This window comes from Lissotriton vulgaris, chromosome 11 (assembly GCF_964263255.1).
Source record: "Lissotriton vulgaris chromosome 11, aLisVul1.2, whole genome shotgun sequence".
Classification (NCBI taxonomy): domain Eukaryota; kingdom Metazoa; phylum Chordata; class Amphibia; order Caudata; family Salamandridae; genus Lissotriton; species Lissotriton vulgaris.
Window position 1 is genome coordinate 881,354,713 of NC_141699.1, and position 23,490 is coordinate 881,378,202.

The 23,490-nt window shown below is 47.3% G+C and overlaps 1 protein-coding gene across 2 annotated transcripts in view; it reads right to left on the bottom strand.

The window, feature by feature from the left end:
- Positions 1-23,490, bottom strand: part of WDR33 (WD repeat domain 33) — a 1,115,698-nt gene that overhangs the window by 323,086 nt on the left and 769,122 nt on the right. The window lies entirely within an intron of this gene.

Consider the following 23,490-nt stretch of genomic DNA (forward strand, 5'->3'; position numbering starts at 1 on the left):
GTCGAGAGGCAGTCGCATCGTACAAGGTACTGGAACTAAGGGTAACTGAACAAAGTACACTGCCAATGACATTGAAGGTCTTGGAACAAAGAACTTGCATTATTATGGGTGCCTGGTCAAGGAACACGGTACTGAGATTAAGGGTCCTGGCAGAATATATTTTTATAATGTATTATATATATTTTCATTAGTCTTATTTTCCAGGTACTGGCATTATGGGTAATTGCACAAGGTAAACGGGTACTGACGTTAGGGTCGAGGCATACTCCCTGGCGCTAACTTTAACTGCACATGGTACAGGGATAGTCGCATTAGGGTGCTGGCATTGGGGTACTGAACAAAATACATGGGTAGTGGCATTTCAGGGTCCGGCATAAGGTAAGGGCATTGATGGAATTTGCACAGGGTACACGGGCACTGGCATTAGGGTCCTGGAAACATACGTTTGGTTGTTCATTACATTTCTTTTCCAAGTTTGTTTTACAAGACTGGCATTAAGACTGATGGCACAGGGAACATGGGCACTATGAGCAAAGGACCTGGCACATGGGACTCACCCAAGGGATACAGGTATGACATGTCCTGGCATGTGGGGTACTGACGTTACGTACGTGTGTATCAGCTTTAAGGACATTGACGGTTGCGGGTACAACATGCATACCTACTGGCATTAAGGGGGGCAGGGTGCTGGCATAAAACACAGAGGTATGGGCAACAGGGTCTCTGGCATGAGTTACGCGCTCAGGGCATTCCCCAAGAGACCTCGCATGGTGGGCCAAAATGTCTTCAGGGAGTTCTGAAAGTATAATTGTTTAAGTTAATTGCATATGCACTTCAGGCGCACTGAAAGTTTAATTAGCCATGACGAGAGAGTTAATGGGCCATGACGAGGAAAGCCAGATGGCACATGACGCTTGATGAGGAAGAGATAGGAAAGGCAGATGGCGGCTGTGCCCGAAGCGTAACCGCAAGCTTTAGGCCACAAGCAAAAGCTTGTGGTCGGATTTCTAAAGCCCACTCACTAAATGTCTCGCCAGACCAGCGCATTTTCTGGCTCAGGCGAGACCTAAAAAATAAAAAGACAAAGCACTTTCCGTCTCCAACCACTAGATGGCGGAATATGCACAGTATGTGAATCTAGAAAACATCTAGGCTGCAAAACGGAGGGAATGCGTAGGCAAACGTTCCCTCCCATGAGAAGTGTAAGGCATTTCCTAGAGAGCCTGGCTAAGGAAATCTGTGGGCGTAGAATCTGCATTTTTTGTTGCGACTTAGCGAACAGATCTAAGGTTGGAAACCACAAGCAGCCAAAGACCGTTTACAGCTGTTCCTTGTTTAACTCCCACTTGTGACACTGCTTTGTGTCCCTGCTGAGTGTATCGGCCCAATCGTTTTGGACACCTGGCAAATGTTGAACCTGTATTGAGATGCCGTGGACTATCAGGTATTCCCAGATCTGCTGAACTAGGATTGAGAGAGCCTGAGATCTTGTCCCACCTTGCTTCAACAGATAGAACATGGTGGTAGTGTTGTCCGTGCGAATCAGGATCAATGACTTCCTGACTCTTGGCAGGAATGCTTGAAGGCCCAGAAAAACTGCTATTAGTTCCAAGATGTTTATGTGACCATGTGCTTCCTGAGCTGACCACCTTCCATGGATCTGTAGTTCTTGCAGATGGGCACCCCAACAGTCCACGGAAGCATCTGATGTCATAACCAACTTTGGCTTTGTCGTGAGGAAAGAAAGACCTTGAGAGAGATTGTGCGTGAGTGTCCACCAAGACATTGCCAAAACTATCACCTGAGTGATTGAAATTATGTCCTCGAATGAGGCTCGAGATTGATTCCATTGAGCGTCGAGCTTCTCTTGAAGAGGTCTCATCCTTAGGCGACAGTGTGGAATCAGCGGGATACAGGATGACATCATTCCTAGCAGTGATTTGTATGCCCTTACTGAAAAGCACTTTTTATCTGACTGACCCGGACTGTTTTGTGGAGTCACAAGATATTTTGCTTTGTGGGGAAAGCTTTTGGTAGCGTGGTGTCCAGAGCTGCTCCTAGAAATACGATCGACCTGGAAGGAGCCATAGAGGACTTTCCCGGTTGTTTCGGAGCCCCAGGGAGAGAAATAGCCAAACACTGGCGTTTGTCGCACTTCTGGTGGCCTGGAGGAAAGGGGCCTGGACTACCCAGACATCTAGATAAGGGAAAACCTGATGACCGGCTCGCCATAGAAAGGCTGCCACTGGAGCCAAGCACTTGGTGAAGGCTCTTGGAGCAGACTTTAACCCGAAGGGTAGCACTCTGAATTGATAATGGCACCCTGCCAACTCGAACCTGTGAAAAGAACAATGTTTTGGGTGAATGAGAAAATGAAAATACACGTCCAGAAGATCCAGAGAGGACCTATAGTCCCCCGCATTCATGAGAAGCAGAATTTCCTGGAGCAACAACATTCTGAAGGGTTAAGATTTAATGAACTTGTTCAACGACCTGAGATCCATTATCTGCTTCAAATTTCCTATCTTTTTCTTTATCAATAAGAAGGATGAATAGAACCTCAGATTGCACTGATCGGATGGCACCTCTTCGATTGTCTGCTTGGTGAGAAGCACTTCAATTTCCCACTTGCGGACTATAAGATGGGAAGTTCGTCAAGGAGGCAAGCAGGGGCTTGGGAATTGTCATTGTCTCTTATTAGAGTTGTGAGCCCTTCCACCAGATGGTGGGCGTCGACGTGCTACAGCTCTAGAGTAGGCTGGTGTTGAAGTTTGCCGAAAGGGCAGCGAAGCATACTGAGACCAAAACCCTTGCTGATAGAATGGCTGGAAATGCTGCTGAAGTTGGGGGTAAGAGAGGGATTGACCTCTTCCTCTGTCCCGGAAGGAAGCAAACTTTTTCGGCGGCAGATTAGTTAAAGACTTAGCTATCTCAGTATCTGAATTGATAGACTCCAGAGCTTCATCCACATGCTTACCAAGGCGAAATTTGCCATCGAATGGCATGTCTAATACTTTGACCTGGACCGCCGGATAGGAACGTTGTAGCTTTCAGCCACCACTGCCGTCTCAGTACCGCCGCTATCAACATTTATCTGAAGGCTGTTGATGAAATGTCCAGAGCCACATCAATCGTTTCGGAAGAGGCTCCCTCTCCTTTCGACAGCATCTCCTTGGTTTCTTTCCTCTTATCCTCAGGAAGGAACTCTGGGCAAGACTGCGATGTCGGACCATATCTGGCTGTCTTACCTCCCGAGGATAGCCTTGGCATTGGAGGCCCTGATGGCAATGGCTGACAAAGCAGAGAACCTTTTTCCGATGTTGTAAAATGTACGCCCTTTGTTAGGTGGAGCCGCACACTGATAATAGGGGTTCTTAGATCTCCTTTGAAAATGAAATGAATGAAATGAAAACGGGATTTCTAGAGCGCATGGCTGCCCGGGGGCGTCCCAGCGCTGGGATTGTACTAGCAACTGAGGGGGGGAAGCAGAAACGGGAAGGGTATGTGCAGATTATTGTGGGAAAAGGTGGGTTTTGAGTAGCTTGCGAAATTTGTTGTGATTCGTTTCCGCGCGTAGATGGATTGGTAGGGTGTTCCACAATATTGCGGCTGCAACTGAGAAACGGCGTCCTCCAGTACGGGCTTTCTTAATTTTGTGTACTGTGGCCAAGTTGCCATGGGAGGAACGCAGAGACCTGTTGGGTTTGTATGGGAAGAGCCTGATTTTATGCAACGGGGGACCTTGGCCTTGTAGAGCTTTGTGCGTTATGCATAGGGCCTTAAATTTGACCCTTTCACGGATTGGCAGCCAGTGAAGTGCCTTCAATGCAGGTTTGGCAGATGTTCTACGGGGGGTGCCTGTCAGGAGCCTAGCAGCGGCATTTTGAGTTCTCTGCAGGATGTTCATGGTTGTTTCAGGAGCTGCCAGGCAGAGGGCATTGCCATAATCTAGCCTAGATGATATCAGCCCTTGTATTAGGAGTTTTTGAGAAGGTGCAGGGAACAGAGGGAGAATTTTCCTGGCTGAGCGGAGTAGGCCTACGCAGGTACCTGCTGTTTTTTTGGCCTGGGTTTTAAGTGAAAGGTCCTGTTCTAGCCAGAAACCCAGACTTTTGAGCTCCATCTTAGGTTGAGGTACCTAGGCAGGATGGCCACATTGTGCTGGGGAGGGGTGATGTTTTAGGTCCTAGTAGCATAAGCTCGGTTTTAGAGCCGTTCAGTTTCAGCCTTGAATCACACATCCACTGATAGATCCCTTCAAGGCAGTCATGAAGGTTTTTGATTTGGGCACTTTCTAGCAAAAATGAAACCACCATTTGGGTGTCATCAGCGTATGTGATGGGTTTTATCCCGAATGGGGTAACCACTTCCTCCAGGGGGGCCATGTAGGTATTAAATAGTGTGGGGCTCAATGAAGAGCCCTGAGGGACCCCACACTGGAAGGGGAAGAAGTCAGATCGCTCATTACCTTCACAGACCTGAAAGGTTCTGTCTTTAAGGAAGGATGTGAGCCAGCGAAGTGCTGTGTTACTTATTCCTAAGTTAGACAGTCGCTGTATCATGATCTCGTGGTCAACCGTATCAAATGCAGCGCTTAGATCCAGGAGGATCAGTAGCACCGATCCCCCTGAATCCAAGATGCATCTGGCTTCCTCCACCACTTGAAGAAGGGCGGTCTCGGTCCCCTGCCCAGGACGGAACCCAGTTTGAGAGGGGCGAAGAACGTTGTTGGCTTCTAGGAGAGCCGATAGTTGCTGATTGACAACCTTCTCCGTGATCTTACTTATCCCTGGCAATAGGGAGATTGGGCGGAGGTTGGAGAGGTCTAGTGGGTCAAGACCTGTTTTTTTCTGTAGGCCGCCTGCATAATGACCGAATCAGGTCCGGGGTGACCAATCAGGCACGCAGGAGAGTCCTCGGATGCCCTGCACTTTTTGTCCAATTTGGCACCACTGCAGGAATAGAAGCTGGCGTCTTCATCAACTTCAGGCCCTCTTGCCATAAAATGTCTATAATAGGAATGGATTGAGAGGAGTGCTGCATTGTGGGCTTAATATCGTATTAAAAACACTGTCTGTTTGGCAGGCATAGGAAGGTCAAAGCGCCTAGAAGCGTGTTCCAGCAAATCGTTATCAGCAGGCGGAGAGTCAGCAAGAGGCAGAGTAGGAGAAGGTGGAATTGGAGCCACATACTCGTCCCACTCATCATGGACATCAGGTCAAACTGCAGTTCCCGTTCCTCTAGTTGCTGGTCGTCGCCGTCCTGCTATTGTCCAGGAATTTCCACAGGTGGTGGAACAGTCTTGCTCTTCTGCAACGGGGGTATAGTAAGCGACACAGGAGCAGAAGCCTCCTGAAGGGGAGGAGGCTGTGGCGCAGAAATTGTTTCAGGGAATCTTTCATAATAATCGTTCAGCATTAACTGAAGATCAGTAACCAATGACATAGGGATATTAATAGAGGCTTCGTGAGCTTGTTCTTCTTGTTCCTCATATGGGTAGTGCTCTTAAAATGTGTCCAATCGCTCAGAACTGGGACGCCCCATATCTGAGAAAGACCAGTCCCCCTCCAAATAAGTAGACGGATCATCTATTGTCCCTTCTTCCTCTAAGTCCTGGAACTAAACTCAGAGTTGAGAAGGCCCGACCAGAAGGACGATCATCAGCAGGCTCCTGGAAATTCAGAAGACTAGTAGGTGGCACTGGAGATATTTTTTTAAAGTCCTGCAGAAGGGAAGGCATCGGCTTCAGCAGCAGACTCACTTTTTCACTCATCGAGGGGGTCGTTGATGGGATAGTCTATGGCCGAACCAATTTCGGCGGTTGAAGAGTACTTGACGGTGACCGAACCTGCTCAGTGGTTGACAGATAAGCTCTCGTTGATAGAGACGGTCTGAAAGCAGCCAATGACGGTGACACAACCACTACCATCCTCTTGACTGTAGGGGTAGTAGCAGTCGCTGAGAAAACCTTTGATGGCGCGCCAATTGCCGTGGAGGTGAATTATCCACAATGAAGATATTCCTCAATCCCTTATGTGGACTGAAGGTCATCAGTTTGGTTTTGGAAGTGATGTTGGCCAGCCCTTTAAATAAACATAACTCATTGATTTACTTTGAAAGGTTCTGGAGGCGTCTGTGCATCTTCAATATCAGTAGTGCATTATCTGAAAAAAGATTTTTGAACCACCTAGGAGTTGTTATTGGTACTAGTGCTTCTTAACACTACCACTAGGTTTATATACAAGGGGGGAAGCGAACATCCTTGATGACAGGGAATTTACTTATTTTTCCTGATATGGACCCTAGTGCACAGTGGCGCAGTTTCCATGATGTAATCCTACGAGGATGCTATGCAGGGCAGGTGGAATTTCAAGGTCCCACAATAAGCTCCAAAGATGATGTCCTGGAATATTATGAAAGATAAGCGGCAGCAGGTTTACAAACAAAACAAACAGGGTGACTTTTGTGAGTGTTACATATTTCTCAGTCTGAACACATTACCCACTGTGCTAATTCTGTTCCTAAACGCTGCCTGAGAGAAATATTATTAATGGAATGGAATGGCATTTCTAAAGCGCATGGCTACTCGAGAGAATACCTGCGCTGGTAACGTAACCGTTCCAACTACAATCAGTTTAAGGAAACAGATGAGTTTTAAGTTGTATTCAGAAGGTCAAGTGGTTGGTTTCCAGGCGAATATTAGTGGGTAGGTGATTCCACAGCTTTGCAGCGTTGAATGAAAAGCGACATCCCCCGCTTTGTGTTCTTTTATTTTTGGGACTACAGCCAGTTGTTTATTGTCTGACCGGAGAGATCTCGTGGGACGATAAGGGTGAATAATGTCTCTTGATAGTGAATAGCCTATACCCGAGAGTGCCTTGTGCATGAATCACAGAGTCCTAAATTGGACTCTTTCTTGGATGGGTAGCCAGTGTAGTGTTGACAGTGTAGGTTTTGCTGAAAAGCATTTGGGAGTGTTTAGGAGCAGACGTGCAGCACAGTTTTGCTCTATCGGTATAATCTTTATGGTTGTCAGTAGTGGTACTCCTAGATATAGGGCATTAGCGTAGTTCAGGCGTGATAAAATTAAAGCTTGAACCAATAGCCTTCTGGCTGAGAAAGGTAGCAGGGGAAGGATCTTCCTTAACATTCTTAAGATCCCAAAACAACAAGCTGCCACCTTACCTGCTTGTTTTTTTTTTTTAATCTAGCTTATGGTCTAACCATACACCTAGACTCTTAGTGCAGTCCTTTGGGGAGAGAGGTGTCCCCAAACAACTAGGCCAAAAGGATCCTATAGTCAGCGAGGTGAAGTTACCCAGGAAAATGAGCTCAGTCTTAGCTCCATTTAACTTGAGATAAGAGTCGTCCATCCAGCTGGACACCTTTTTGAGGCATAAAGCTAGTTTCAAGCCTGTGTTCTCTTTCTGATTAAGTGTAACCACCAATTGGGTGTCATCAGCGTAGGGTAATAATCTGAATACAAAAAGGCGTGACTGTCTGCTAGCGAGCTCATGTAGACATTAAATAGGGTGGGGCTCAGGGAAGAACCCTGGGGGACTCCACACCTAAGAGGCATTCGCTTGGAAGTGATTCCTTCTTCGAGGACGGCACAAGATCTATTCTCCAGGAATGATTGCAGCCATTTTAGTGCCGTACCAGCCACTCCTATCCTCCTCAGTCTTTGAACCAGCAACTGGTGGTTCACCGCGTCGAAGGCTGCGCCGAAGTCTAACAAAATAAGTGCTAGGCAGCCCCCTCTGTCTAGAATTTTCCTTAGTTCTTCCACTGCTATCAGGAGTGCAGCTTCTGTACCATATTGTGGTCTAAATCCATTCTGTGACAGATGGAGACGAGAGTTGTCTTCAAGAAAGGAGGATAGAGTCAAATTTACATGCTTTTCCGCTAGTTTACCAATTCCTGGTAGTAAAGAGGTAGGATGATAGTTGGCCAATATATCAGAGTCAAAGTTATTATTATTTTTTTTTTTTTAGAAGTACTCTAACCACTGCCTGTTTCCATTGAAACAGCACAATTCCCGTTGCTAGGGAAGAAAACAAGTTACTTACCTGTAACTTTAGTTCCCCAGTATTGGTAAATTTCATAGATTCCCATGCTTTGTATCATTCCCCGTCGTCGGAATGGGAGTCTCAGTAACAAAAATACCATAGCTGTAGGTACAAAAGACAAAGGAAAAAGGCCTAGGCCTCATTCCCTTTTGTAGCATATCACCCTCTTTGTGTAAAAGAGACCAAACTTTGGCATCAGCCAATCAGAAGTGCCTCACCCCTTAGAACCTTCCTGAAGGAACCTCAGAGCCTCAGATTTTCGTAGCCGTTGTGTACTTAGACACCATATCTGTTGTAGGCTGAGCTTTCCTCGGGAAGGCGGGTGGGCGCATGGGAATCTATGAAAGTTACCAATACTGGGGAACTAAAGTTACAGGTAAGTAACTTGTTTTCTTACCCCAGTATTGGAACTTTCATAGATTCCCGTGCTTTGTATCAGAGTAGCAAGCAGTTGGCAAGATAATCACATTTTGCATCATAAATTATAGCAATAGGCAACATGACATAAGATACAAAATGTGAAAGATGGAAGGTGGGAAAGAAAGGAAAGCTCACCATCAGTGGAAGAGGTTCCTCAGGACAGCAAGTTCTACTGCCGCATCATCTTGTTGCAGAGATTCCAAGCAGTTATGCTTGGTAAAGGTGTGAACGCTGAACCAGGTAGCAGCTCTGCAAATGTCTTTAATCTGCACCCCCGCTAAGAGGGATGTTGAAGAAGCCACAGATCTTGTGGAATGTGCTTGGATCTTTCCAGTGAATTGTTTTCCTGCAGCCTTGTGACAATGTAGAATGGCACTTGTGATCCATCTCGAAACACCCTGTTTGGATAGCGGAAGGCCCTTACCAGGACCTCCGAAGGCGACAAATAGTTGTGAAGATTTTCGAAAACCTTTAGTACGTTGTAAATAGAATTTCAAGCATCGTTGCACATTCAACGAATGCAATGCTCTTTCTGCTGGCGTAGAAGGTTGAGGGAAGAACGCCTTCAGAATGACCGGTTAATTCAAGTGGAAATTCGAGGGAACCTTGGGCATTAAACTAGGATTAGTTCTCATGATCACGGTGTTTCTCTTGAATTGAAGGAAAGGTTCTTGGATGGTCAAAGCCTGTAATTCTCCAACACGCCTAGCCGACGTGAGAGCAAGGAGGAGAGCCAATTTCCACAAAAGATATTTCATGTCAGAACGATGGATTGGTTCAAATGGACCTTTCATGAGTTGAGAAAGGACTAGATTTAAATGCCATGTAGGAGGGGGCGGTCTCACCGGTGGATAGACCCTGAACAAACCCTTAAGAAATTGCTTGATAATCCTGGAAGACCACAAGGAAGGACCGGATCCTGTCCTTCTGAACCTTGACAAAGCAGCCAAATGGACCTTAATTGATGAATGGGCTAGTCCCGACTTAGCCAAGGACAGCAGATAAGGTAGGATCTGATTAGGCTTGGAATTGAAAGGATCAATGCTTTCTTTCTTACACCAGCAACAAAATCTTTTCCACTTAAGGCGGTAAGTCCTGTTCGTTGAAGGAGCCCTTGCCTGGGAAAGAACCTCCTTAATCTCTCTTGATAAGGGCAGGTTCATAAACTCTCGCTGCTCAGGAGCCATGCAGTCAGGTGTAACGACTGTGGATCTGGGTGCCAAATTTGTCAGTCAGACATTGTTAGAAGATCCGGCAGAATTCTCAAAGGAAAGGGAGGAGCTATCGACAACAGATGGAGCTCCGTGTACCAGAACTGCCTCGGCCAAGCCGAGGCTATCAGGATCATCCTGCACGGCTCCACCTTGACTTTCCTGATAAGTCGTGGTATCAGAGGAATAGGAGGAAAAGCGTAGACAAATGTCCACAACAATGCTGTTGAAAGCGCACTCCCCAGTGAACCTTGATGGTGAAGCCTGCTTGCGTAAGACCAGCATTTTTTGTTGGTCGGAGTGGCAAAGAGATCGACCTCCGGTCTGCCCCACTGGCTGAAGATCTCTTCCAAAACTGTCTGATTCAATTCCCACTCGTAGCTGGCTGAGGATGACCTGCTCAGCCTGTCAGCGTTTTCGTTTAGGATCCCTGGTAAGTGTTCTGCCTTCAGTGATATCCTCTGAAGGATCGCCCATTCCCAGATCTGTTGAGCTTCTTGCGACAAAGGACGAGATCTGGTTCCTCCTTCCTTGTTCACATAGTGCATGACCGTGGCGTTGTCCGTCCTGATAAGCACTTGCGAACCTTCTAGGCAAGGAAGAAAAGCTTGCAGAGCCAGTCTTATCGCCCTTAGTTCTAAAAGGTTGATGTGGAGATTTTTCTCCTGGAGCGACCAATGCCTGCTGACATGTAGGTCTTGCATCACTGCTCCCCAACCCTCCAACGACGTGTCCGTTGTGACTACATGTGGGGATGGGTCGCTTACGAAGGATAGACCTTGGGACAAGTTGTTTTGATCTGTCCACCATAAGGTCGCGTCTTTCATCCTCGGAGTGACAGTCACTATGTCCTCGAATGAACCGTGGACCTGTTGCCACTGGTTGTCCAGTTCTTCCTGCAGAGGACACATTCGGAGTCTGCAATGGGGAATCAGTGGAATGCACGATGAAATCACCCCCAGTAGGGATTTGTATCGGCGTACAGAAAGACACCTTCTTGCCCGTAAGTCCAGAGCCAAGGTCTGTATTTTTTCCCTCCTTTCCAGAGTAGGGAAGGCTCTGGAGAGGTTTGAATCCAAGAGGGCCCCCAGGAAGCGAGCCTTTTTTGACGGGACCAGAGAGGACTTCTCATTGTTTAGAGTGAGGCCTAGATTCTGGAACAGATTCGTACAAGCTTGAACAGCCTCTAGCGCTGCCTCCCTGGACGGAGCTTTCAGCAACCAGTCGTCCAGGTAGGGGAAGACTTGGAAATGGTTCCTTCGCAGGAAAGCTGCTACTGGCGCCAGCACCTTTGTATAAATTCTCAGGGCTGAGCGGAGTCCAAAGGGTAAAACCCTGAATTGAAAATGGCTCTTGGCTACTGTGAATCGCAGAAACCTTCTGTGTGCTGGGTTGATCGGAACATGGAAATACGCATCCTCGAGATCGAGCGGGGCCATGAAATCTCCCGGATTGATGAGCTTCAATATGTCCTGGAGAGAGACCGTCCGGAAAGATAGGGAGATGAGATAGGTGTTTAGCTCCCTGAGGTCTAAAATGGGGCGCCATTTTTCTAGCGTTTTCCTCACCAGGAAGAACCAGGAATAAAATCCTTGTCCCCTTTGGTTTGAGGGAACCAGCTCTATCGCTCCCTTCCGGAGCATCTGTTGGACTTCGAGCCGCAGGAGACGCTGGTGTTTCGACGGAATGGCTGCCCGGGGCTTGGGTGGAGGGACTTGCGTGAATTCCAAAGTATGCCCTTTCCGAATGATGTTGAGCACCCAACGGTCCATTGTTATTTTGCACCAGTTTTGAAGGTATTTGGTGACCCTGCCTCCAACTGATGATTTCTTGAAGTAGGGTCCAGTAGGAAGAGCCAGGAGGCCGCTATTGGCGCTTGGACGAGTCCCGTCCTCGTCCAGCCTGTTTTCCCTTGTTGTAAGGCCTGGAGTAGTTTGTCGACTGGCCCTGGTGCTGTTGATAGGGTTGCCGGTATTGCTGGGAACCTGAGCCTGTGGAGGAGTAGCGCTGTTGTGTGAAGGACCCTCTATAGGTACCACCTCTGCCTCTGGCTCCTTTAAAGGGAGACTTGCAGTATTGAAGGGTCCCTAAAGACCTGGCAGTCTCCGTATCCTTCTTTATTTCTTGAAGGGTATCATCGATGAGTTTCCTAAACAATGCCTCACTATCAAAAGAAAGATCAAGGACCTTGTTCTGGATCTCAGGCCAGAACCAAGTCGCTTTGAGCCATCCTTGGCGGTAGAGGACTGCCGCCCCAGCCAGGGATCGAAACGCTGTGGTTGCAATATCCATTGCACAGTCAATGATTTCCATTGAAGTCGCTTCTCCCTCCTACAGGATCTTCAGATGTAGACTCTGGAGGCAGCTGGTCAATGTACGGGGCGATATCGCACCAAAGCTGGCGGTCATATCTCCCCAAGATCGCCAGGGCATTAGCGGCCCGTACTAGTAAACTCGCCATGGAAGAGAACCTCTTCCCTGCATTGTCCAATCTCCGCCCTTCTTTGTCCGGTGGAGCTGTTAAGGGAGCAGAGGGGTTACAGGATTTTCTCTGCGCTGCCTGCGAGATAACGGAATCTGGTCTTGGATGACCCGTCAAGGCTGCGGGACCCTCATTGGGTGCCTTGTACTTCTTGTCCAGACGCTGTGGCACACGGACCACCGTCGCCGGGTTCCTCATGGCCTTAAGGCACTCCTTCCACAAATGAGCCACAATAGGGATGGACCTTGTCGATTTCCTAAAAGGCTCTTTGAAATCGTATTTAAAACAATCAGTAGTAACCTTAGGCATGGCCAATTTGAATCTGCCCGCCGCTCTCTCCATCAACTGATGAAAACCCTTGATGTCCGCTGGCGGGGAATCCGCCGGATCTGGGACTGGTGAAGCAGGATTCGCAATGATATATTAGTCATATTCAGTATTCGGAAAAGAGTCATGATCCGACTGCTGGTCCCCATCCGAGGAATCATCATGGACCTCTTGCAGCCCGGAGGAATCTTGTTGGAAGGATGTCTGAGGCTGAGGTGAAACTTGAGCCTGTAAAGATGGCGTCACTGGTGAGGGCAAAAATGCTGCCAGGACATGAAGTGGCCTATTCGCCCTAGATTTATAGTCTTGCAGCATGTTATGCAAATCTTGGAGAAAAGAAGATGGCACCGTCTCCATATCTTGGCCCGAATGATGTTGCGACTGGGCCGTTTGATGATGACCACTCTCCTCCTGGACGTTTTCACCCTCAGAGTCCGTCTCCTGGCACTTGACCAGAAGTTGGGAGGGACTATTGGCATAACTGTAAGCGTCCTGGTCCTCATCCTCTGACTCCCCTTCTTGAAAAATCATAGTTGGTGGAAGGGGGGGGGGGAAACACTCCTCTGAGAAGTCATCTCCGGCGTGATTCTCGTCACAGAAATGGTAATCCTTTTCTCAGAGGATAATATCGTCGACGGTTCCGTCGTCGACGGCTGTACCTGCGTCGACGAGATCAGGGTCGAAGTAGTCGACGAGTAAACTGTGGGCACACCAGCCGTCATCGTCAGAGTCGTCAATGCCCTCGTCGACGAGACTGCCGTCTACGTCATCGTAGACACCACCGTCGACGTCATCACCATCGTCGTCGGTGACACTGTAACCTTCGTCGACGGTGCCTTTGTCGGCAGAGTCTTCGTGGTCGACGAAATCTTCGTTGTCGACGTCATCTTAGTCATCGGCGCCTTCTCCGTCGACGCTGACGTACCTGCTGTCGACGTCTTCGAGGACTTATAGCTCCTCTCAGAAGATTGAGAAGAAGGTTTTTTGAAGGCTGAGGCAGTCTTCTCACCTTTTGAAGGCGTAACAGGTCCTACTTTCTCCTTTTCACTTCTGTGAGAAGATTTGCTGGGACCTAGGCTCTCAGACTCACTGGGGGTCTTTTTAGAGGCCTTAGAAGGTCTTTCCACAGAAGGGGAAGGAGAACCCCTACCCCTCTTCACTGACCTTCTTGATGAAGACATCGACGCTGCATCCTCACTGTCACTAGAGACAGTATCCTTCCTGGACTTCAGCTTCTGGAGCCATGTCAAGAGTCTACTCGCACTGTCCCGGAGGGTCTTGGTTGAGAAGGTGCGACAGATCTTGCAGTCAGCAGCCTGGTGGTCAGGATAGAGGCAATAGATGCAGTCTTTGTGCCTATGCTCCACAAAAAGCCTTTTCTTACCACAGGTGGAACAAGGCTTGAAAAGGGCCTTTTTCTAATCCATTTCGCTAATCCTGGAAGGTAGTCAGTAATCCTGAAGAGAATCTAAAAGATTCTGACGAAAATATCCACAGTAATTCCTTAGAAAAGTAGCAGTTGAGCAGAGCTCACAGGAGACTCGTGCGGTAGAAAATCTGAGGCTCTGAGGTTCCTTCAGGAAAGTTCTAAGGGGTGAGGCACTTCTGATTGGCTGATGCCAAAGTTTGGTCTCTTTTACACAAAGAGGGTGATATGCTACAAAAGGGAATGAGGCCTAGGCCTTTTTCCTTTGTCTTTTGTACCTACAGCTATGGTATTTTTGTTACCGAGACTCCCATTCCGACGACAGGGAATGATACAAAGCATGGGAATCTATGAAAGTTCCAATACTGGGGTAAGCGATTATCACATTAAGAACAACCTGGGATACCGTATCAGTGATTAGACTTAAAATATTTGGGGCAGCAAAGTCTGATGGTGCTCCAGACTTAAGTTGGCTGAGAAGTCCTTGGAGGGAGGACAGGTTTAAAGGATGAATGATCTCCAGCAGCTGGTCTCCATCTTGGACTGTCTCGTCAAGTGCCAGTGATGTCTGTGGAGCCATCACTTGGGGGAAAGAGTTTTAGATCATTTGTATTTTATTAAAAAAGAATTCTGCCATATCATTACACCAGTTGGAGGCGTTTGCAAAGGTGAAGAGAGGCGCGGGGGGGATAAGGAGAGATTTTACAATGCAGAAAATGTCATATGGCTGGTTTGTCGACAACGTGATTTTTTCATCATAATAGAGCACTTTGGCGGCCTTTATTTCAATTTTGTAAATCTTTATAGCCTCTCAATACTTGTTTTTATTGACTGCAGAGGGATGTTTCCTCCACATTCTTTCCAGCTTTTTGCTGGATTGTCTAAGCTCCCTAGGTTTGGGCGTATACCAGGCATTTTGATTAGATTCGGGTTTGTTATGAGTCAATTTTATGGTAAAATCTTGTCAAGTGATGACTCAAGCCAATTCACTACGTTTTCATTCGCTGTGACTGGATCAGTTTCCAAATTGGGAACAAAATCTTCCAAGATTGTCACCCAGGGTTTTATGGGCAGTTTTGACCAACTTGCTGTTTTTTTTGGTCAGAATGCCTCCATCCTGTATTATCCTGGAAAACGGTATTCAAATATGACCAGTCCAAGGTTCTGAGATAGGGTCTTTAACGAGGAGATCAGAACTCTTTGAAAAAGTAGGGTCCAGTAGATGGCCTTTAGAATGAGTGGGGCCATTGACTAGTTGGGTAAATTCCACTCTAGGTGAGGATAAAGTGTCATCGAAGTGGAGATTAAAGTTCCCTAAGTGGGTTAGGTTGGGGAGGAAGCTGGCTAAATTAGCTACAGTATCGGGGAGATCTTTGCAAAAATTGCCTAGGGCACCTGGAGGTCGGTATAATAAAATCCCCAAGAAGGTCCTGGTGTGAGAGATACTTAAGGTAAAATACTTTAGCAATATGGTAGAGAATTGTTAGTAGAGTGACAGGTAAATTAATTTTTATAAATGATGGGTAATCCACCTCCTCTACCTGTGACTCGATCCAATCTCAGTATTGCGTAGCCAGGAGGGGAGTGCTTGGACAATCATGGGGTCAGCCTCCTTATTCAACCAGGTTTCTGTAAAAAAAAAAGCACATCCGGGCTTTCCTCTTCAAGTAGGAGGTAGATTTCCAATGAATGTTTAGATAATGAGCAGCAGTTTACTAAAAACATTTTAACAGCTTCTGTAGTTGGGTGGACTAAAGGTGTTTCGAGCGACAGGCGACATTTAAATCCACAGGTGTGACGTGCCTATTGAGAGTGTTTGGGGGCATTGTGTTAAGGCACTTACTTTTTGGCATTCCTCTGAAGGAGGTGAGTTGGTCTTTGGTATAAACCTTGACTTTGCTGGTAAAACCGACAGGGGTTGTCGCCCCTGGGCCCGGTCGGGCGCAGACTGGCTTGCCTTAGGCGGCGCCCGGCTGCTTTTGAAGGCTAGGGGAGCGCGTTAGCGTTGGAAATCTAGAGCGCTGACCTAAGGTTCTGCTGTTCGTCAAGCCCAGGCCACCGGAGTATTAAACACAGCTTCTTCAGTGCAAGGTAAAATTAGCAGTATAAAATTATGTTTAAAAGTCACAGTATTACAATCCCAGTTTAAATTCAGTTAAAAATTGCCACCCACACAGAGCATTAAACGCAGCTCCTATTGTGCAAACACACAATATTAACAGACAGGTCTAACGTTTAATTGTAGGTAGAGGCGCCGCTTCACACAATCTGATCAGATTAATATGACACATGCAAATATATTTTGGCTTATGTCTTCTTATTGGTTGATAATCGCGTCATCGGCTGCTTTTGAAGGCTAGGGGAGCGTGTTAGCATTGGAAATCTAGAGCGCTGACCTAAGGTTCTGCTGTTCGTTAAGCCCAGGCCACCGGAGAATTAAACAGCTCTTTCAGTACAAAGGTAAAACTAGCAGCATAAATTATGTTTAAAAGTCACAGTATTAAAATCCCAGTTTAAATTCTGTTAAAAATTGCCACCCACACAGAGCATGAAACACAGCTCCTATTGTGCAAACACACAATATTAACAGACAGGTCTAACGTGTAATTGTAGGTAGAGGTGCCGCTTCACACAATCTGATCAGATTAATATGACACATGCAAATATATTTTGGCTTATGTCTTCTTATTGGTCGATAATTGCAGAATCATTTTACAATAGTTGCCTTTAAAATATTCCCAGACATCAGAATGGATCCGAAGGGGTCCAGGGAAAGCAGCATACAAATTGGAAGTGTTCCAATACCACTGTGAACCGTAGTGGTGCCTGTTGGACTGAAGGTCAGACAAGTAACATGTGTTTTGCAAGTCCAAGGACACCATCAACTCCCCATGATCCAGAGCACAGAGGATCGGAGTCAACGTGAGCATGTTGAAATTGTCCTCATGTAAAAGCATTTAATGGCTCAATGTCACCTTTGGCAAAAAGGAGATTGACTTCTAGAATCAAGATAGAAGTGGTGTCTGCAGAAAATTGCTCTGGTATTGGGCGGAGTAAGAAGGGACAAATGAAAGGCAGAAGCTATCCCTTTGGACAATTTGTAAACCTGGTTGGTCTGGCGTGTTGGATTTCTAGCTGGGGAAACAATCATTGCCTCTCACTGACTAACCAAGGGCCCAATAGGGCAAGTCAACATGGCTTGCTGGCTGCTTCAGCAGAGGAGGAAGAGCAGGAGGATTGCTGTTCCTCCTGGAGTGAACAACTTCAGCCTCCGCCATGCCCTCTGCCCCAAAAGGGCATAGGTCTGAAGTTGCTCCTGCTGGGAAGGTTAACATTGCTGGTAAGCAAGGTCCCTGAACTTCCTCCACTGCTAGTGGAATTGTCTAGCTGGGAACAATAACCGCAAGGTGGTTAACTGAAACATTCACACCTATAATGGACATACTAGTCCCCCCCAACTATCGCATTATTAGACTCGACAGGAATGGCAAGACGGGCGGGGGAATCGCATGCATCTACAGGAGCAACCTAGTTGTCACTGAAGGCCCCTCCCCCTCCCTCTCCTCCTGCGAACTCATCTGCCTTGAGATTACTAGTGAGGGCAAACCTGTGTGCTCCCTTCATGTTATTTACCACCCGCCCGGTGACAACTTCATCTTCTCCCAACAACTAATGGACACGATATCCACCAACGCCGGTCGACAGCTCAATCAAATTTACCTGGGAGACTTCAACCTCCACTGGAATGACCAGAAAGACACTGTGGTGAAGAGCCTTAAGACGTTCCTCGACGCGCTTGACCTCACCCAAATCTGCAACGGTCCGACACATGAAAAAGGCTCTATCATTGACCTTATCATCGCCAAAGAAGACTCTACCCAACTAGTCGCAATCGAACCATGTGACTGGTCAGACCACCACATCATCACCTTCTTCATCAACGAAAAAGTCAAACTTAACCTGGCGCAACCTGCCAAAACCAAGATTTGGAAGAGGGACCTGAAGAACCTTAACCCAAAGTCCTTGCCTACCCACACAGGCAGTCTCCTTCTTCCCCCGACGGACGTCTCTGATGTGCATTCATTGACCAACCTCTACCTAGACTCCATGTCTACAATAATCAATGAAGCCGCACCCTTGCAATTGAAGAGAGTCTCCACCAAGAACTAGAACCCATGGTACGATGGCAGACTCAATGAAGACAGACGTGTGATGCGCTTAGCTGAGCGCGCGTGGAGATCGGACCCCTCAGCACTGAACCTCAGAACGCTTAAGAGTAAGAGAAACGCTTACTTCAGAAAAATCAAACGCTCTAAAACAATATTCTTTAGCCAACAGCTGGATCAAGCTAAAAACCGACCAAAAAAACTGTTCGAGTTAGTCAAAACCCAAACCAAAATGCAACCTCCACAACTCAACAACTTAACAATGGCTATCCCAAGTTGCGAAGACTTCTCTGCTTTCTTCAAGCAAAAGAACGACACTATAAGAAGCGATCTCATCAAGGATGCACGTCGATTCGCCGGCTCCATATGCATAACTAACACTCATGCTAAAAACAACGCTTCATGGACATCCTTCGACACCTATTCCGAAGAATCAATTCACAAGCTGCTGGTCACCTTGAAACCCGCCAATCATCACACAGACCCCCTACCTGCCAATGCTGTTAAAGTCCTCACCCCCCTGTTCCTCCCACTCTGTACTAAAATCATCAACTGTTCCCTGCAACAAGGGCTCATCCCAGACTCCCTCAAGATTGGGCAAGTCACGCCTATACTCAAGAAACCCACAGCTGACCCGGCCGACCTAAACAACTATCGTCCTATCACCAATATCACCACTCTAGCAAAACTGTTAGAAAAATGCGTGCAACTCCAACTGACAAAACACATTGAGCAGTTTGACCTCCTCAACTCTCACCAATCCGGATTCAGAGCAAAGCATAGCACGGAAACGGCCATGACACACATAATAGATGATGCCCTCCAAATCCTTGATCACAATGAGTCCTGCCTCCTCATCCTTCTTGACCTTTCTTCAGCATTTAATACGGTCAAACACGAGAATCTACTGGAGCTCCAAAATACCAGAATGGGCATATCCGGGACGGTTCTCAAATGGTTCACGTCCTTTCTGCACAACCGTTCTCAGAGGTTCAAGATCAACAATGCACTGTCCTCGCCTGTGCCAGTAACACTGGGCGTCCCGCAAGGTTCCTCCCTATCCCCCACATTGTTCAACCTCGTCATGGAACCACTCACCACCTTGCTTCAATCTTCTAAGGTACATTTCCATATGTACGCCGATGACACTCAGCTCTACCTCAAGCTTCAATCCCCTGAAGACATCAAACTGTTGAATGCCACACTAAGAAACACCCAAGCTTGGCTGGCCGACAATCACCTCAAACTAAATGCTCTGAAAACTGAGTTCCTTCTGATCTCTCCTCCTGCGAAAAAGGCCATCACCCAAACCTGGCTCAATCATCTAACCGCACTCAATGTACAACCCACCATCGTGGACTCAGCGAAATCCCTTGGCATCACACTGGACTGCAATCTCGACATGCAGCAGCATATTAGCATAGCAACTAAAGGAGCCAACTTCCAAATCAACACGTTGAGAAAACTCAAACCCTTCCTACCACCCAAGGACTTCCAAACTGTGGTACAAGCCTTAGTCATTCCTCGCATAGACTACGGAATTGTGGCTCTCAGCGGGCTCCCCCTGACAACAACGGCTCCCCTAAGAGCCTCCCTGAACGCGGCCGCGAGACTCATCACTGGCTCAAGAAAACACTCGCATATATCCCCCGACTTAAAAGCCCTGAACTGGCTGCCTATTGAAGCCAGAATTCAATTGAAAATTGCCTGTATGACACACTCGGCCGTACACCACAAGGCACCCAACTACCTCTCTCATAAGCGGACCATATCAGGAGGCTCAAGATCCAACAGCGCTACGAGGCCTCCGGGTTGTTTGCGCTCTACAAAACCCGATTAATAATAATAAAATAATAATAACAGAAGCACAAACACTCTCCTCCTGAAACCACGGAGATTCCGGAAGGAAAAAACATACAAACGCTCCTTCTCTGGAATGGCACCTAGGATCTGGAATGCACTCCCGCCAGAAACCAGGCTTATCCCGTCCACTATACTCTTCAAGAAAGAGGTGAAGGCCATCCTTATGGCTAAATACACCTAAACACTACTGATACTGGAACAATGACAGTATTTGGCTCCCACATTATCGGCCTCAATAACCTGCAACGCACCCACTACTGACTAATGCTTTGCTTTCAACATTGTGTTTACTCACCCTCTGGGGTGCTATAATCTTATCCGTTTAGACATTGTACTGCTTCCATATTATTGTTTCTTGATTGTTATTACTCTGTATACCCTTGTATGATTGATACCCTATTTTTGCAACTCACTGTCTACGGAATCTCATATTGATTTAAGAGTCTTGTTTATCCTACCTACTGCTTCTGTAAAGCGCTCTGATATCTGCAAAGATCTTGTTCGCGCTATATAAAACTTTAAAAATAAATAAATAAACCTGGTATAAGACAATCTTTGAACTGCTCGAGTGCAGTCAGCCTTCTGTCCAAAGGCTTGGCCATCCCCCCAAAACACCATTTGGTTGCCTCTAGATATGTCTTCAAAGCATGCACTGTTGCCCATAGCTAAGACTATGTATTTTGGTGGTATCTGGCCAGAAAACATTTTTACTGTGTGCTGCCCGTTTTGGAATGTTTGGGCCGGCAAAATGTCACTGGCCATGTCTGATAATGAATGGGTGTACATTCCTAGAAAGCACACCACATTCAAATAACAAAGCCAAGCTATCTGAGGAAAATATTTTCTTGTCAAAGCCTGAAAGTGGTTTTGTCTGCCTAATTGGGGGAGGGGGGTTGCCTCCCCAGGCTCCCAGGTTATGGGTATCTCGTCAGAAAAGTCAGTCACTATGTGCTGGCCACAGATCAACTGACCAGAGGGACCAAGCATGGATTAAATAAACAAGTTAAATACCTTCAGTAATGCTCTTTCTGGCAGAGACTTTCTCTAGCCACAGATTCCTCACTTTTGAATATTCCCCAGGCATCGGACTGGATCCGGAAATGCTTTAAACAGTACTTCACGCCAGCAGGTGGTGCCCTGTGGCTCCTCATTGGCAACACTCCGCTCTGGAAAGGATGTGCGAGGCTACATATGCGAGGCACTGATGTTAGCTGATTTGAGACTGTCCGCATCCTAAGAGTCACAGCTCCAAAAGCAAATTAGTGTGCGCAGATTCCTAGACTTGGGATCTTATTAATGGATGGAGTCGAATCACAGAATGTGGAGGATCGGTGAGTAATCTGTTGCTAGATAGAGTCTCTACCAGAAAAAGCATTACGGAAGGGAAATAACTTGTTATTCCGATAGAAATTTCTAGCCCCAGATTCCTCACCTTTTGAATAGATACAAAAGCAATATCTATTTGGAGGTGGGTCTTTAAAAGGACTCAAAGCAGAAACTCCTCCATGACCAAGCGAAGAAAATGCCACTCCCAGCTAATCTGACTGTCCAGGCAATAATGCTTTGTGAAAGTGAGGAGGGATATCCACGGCAAATGACTAGGACAGGGACTCTGTACCAATGCAGTGGTAGCAGCTTTGGCCCAGGCAGAATGAACATTAAGTCCTATGCAATCTGCTTTTTAGGCAATGCGCAGCAGATCTAGCGGGAGACGGCTCTCATTTGCACTGCCTTGCCTTCTTACGCTCCAGAGAACCCCACAAACAGATGATCATCTACTTAGTGTTTTTGTGTGTAATCTATGTAAAAGGGGGTCTAAGCAATTAAGTTTCTCTTTCTCCTCAGAGGGGTGAGGAGTGGCGGGCGAGGCGTAGTGCTGGCAGGGCAATGGTTCGACTAGCATTGAATGGTATCACAATTTTTGACAGGAAGGATGTCCATGTCCGCAGAACCAGTTAGTTCATGCCCAAAGAAAAGACTTGCCAGGCAAGAGAAATAAATTAAATGTCATGTAGCTTGGCCTGGAGAGGATCAATATGGCGAGTTCCGTACCAAGCCACAAGCTTGTCCCATCAACAGGAGTATACAGTTTTTGTCAAGCGATGCCTGGCTGTCAAGATGATGTCAACCACCTCCGGCAGAAGTGTTGAGTAGTCAGTGCTCAATCTCCTTGCATGAAGGTGGAGATTGAGAAAGCTAGGTGCAGAACCATGCCCTGTTGCTGCAACAGCAGGTCCTCCCGTTGAAGCAGCTAGATTGGAGGACATATTCTCAAGCCCAGGAGTTCTGAGTACCATACCTTTCATGCCTAATCCAGAGCCACTAAGATAACTTGGGCCTGATCTCTTCTGATCTTCTTGAGAAGTCAAGTAAGCAGCGGTATTGGTGGAAAGACATACAGGAGTCCAGAGTTCCACGCGAGGTGAAATGTGTCGTCGAATGAGAGACACCTTGGAATCTCCAACAAGCAGAAGTGCTGACATTGCGTGTTCTCTGCACTGGTGTTCGATCTAGCCAAGGATATCCCCATTTGTGGAAGAGACCTTGCACCATCTCTGGATGTAACTACCACTCATCAGCTGGGCGCTAACTACGGAACTCACCCACCCTGACATTCAAGGTGGTTCTCCAATAGGAAAATTCCCTGGAAATCCAGCCATTTCCAGAGGTGCAAGGCTTCGTGGCACAGGATCTGTGACGCCAGAGAAAAGAGCTTTCTCTGGGGTTGTGTCTAGCCCACTGGACTCCGGCAAGAACTCCTACCAGTTGTGATTCTGGTATAGCTGAGCAAACGTATCCCCCCTGTGTCATAATCGTGCTCCGAGTCTGATTTAAAAAGAGAATGCAGAAAATGTTGCCTGCTTGTGGTAATTCAAGTGCAGAAATGGGCCCTCAGGCGAAATAGTGTATGACGTCGGTTGGAGTCGAACCGGCATAGGAGAGGCCAATCAAAGCCACTTTCCGGGCAGAGAGTTCAGCATCAGTGACCGCCTGGACCCTCCTTCAGCCCGGTTGCTCCTCCACGCTCCTGATCTCAATTACGCTGGTATCGTTTGTGATCTCCTGCTCTGCAGCTCTCTGCTCGCCCAGCGCTTCACGCTTCCATTTATTTAAATATAGCGCTGCACTGTCACTCTATTGCCTGATTTACTAGCGCTGCACTGTGGCTTAATTTATTTATTTAATTCGTAGCGCGACCTGTAACTGTGATTACCGATAATCCGATGCAGACTTGTGCGCTTTAGGCTCCTTCACATCACACGCTGTGCTTTTACTGCCCCTGGCTGTGCTCGCCTTTGACCCTCCATTTTGTGTTTTTGTTTTCCCCTGTTACGACCCTCCTCCCGACACCACCTCCCAGCTGCTGCCCCTCCCACGCTCCGCCCCCTCCACCATCCATTTATGACCAATGACCTAACGCGCAGCGTCCACGCGCAGCGTTCGCGCCCCAGTCGCGCCGAAGGTGCGCCAAAGGTAAGCCCGTCTACGCCCGTCCGCGCCTGGACCGCGCCCAGCGCCAGACCCC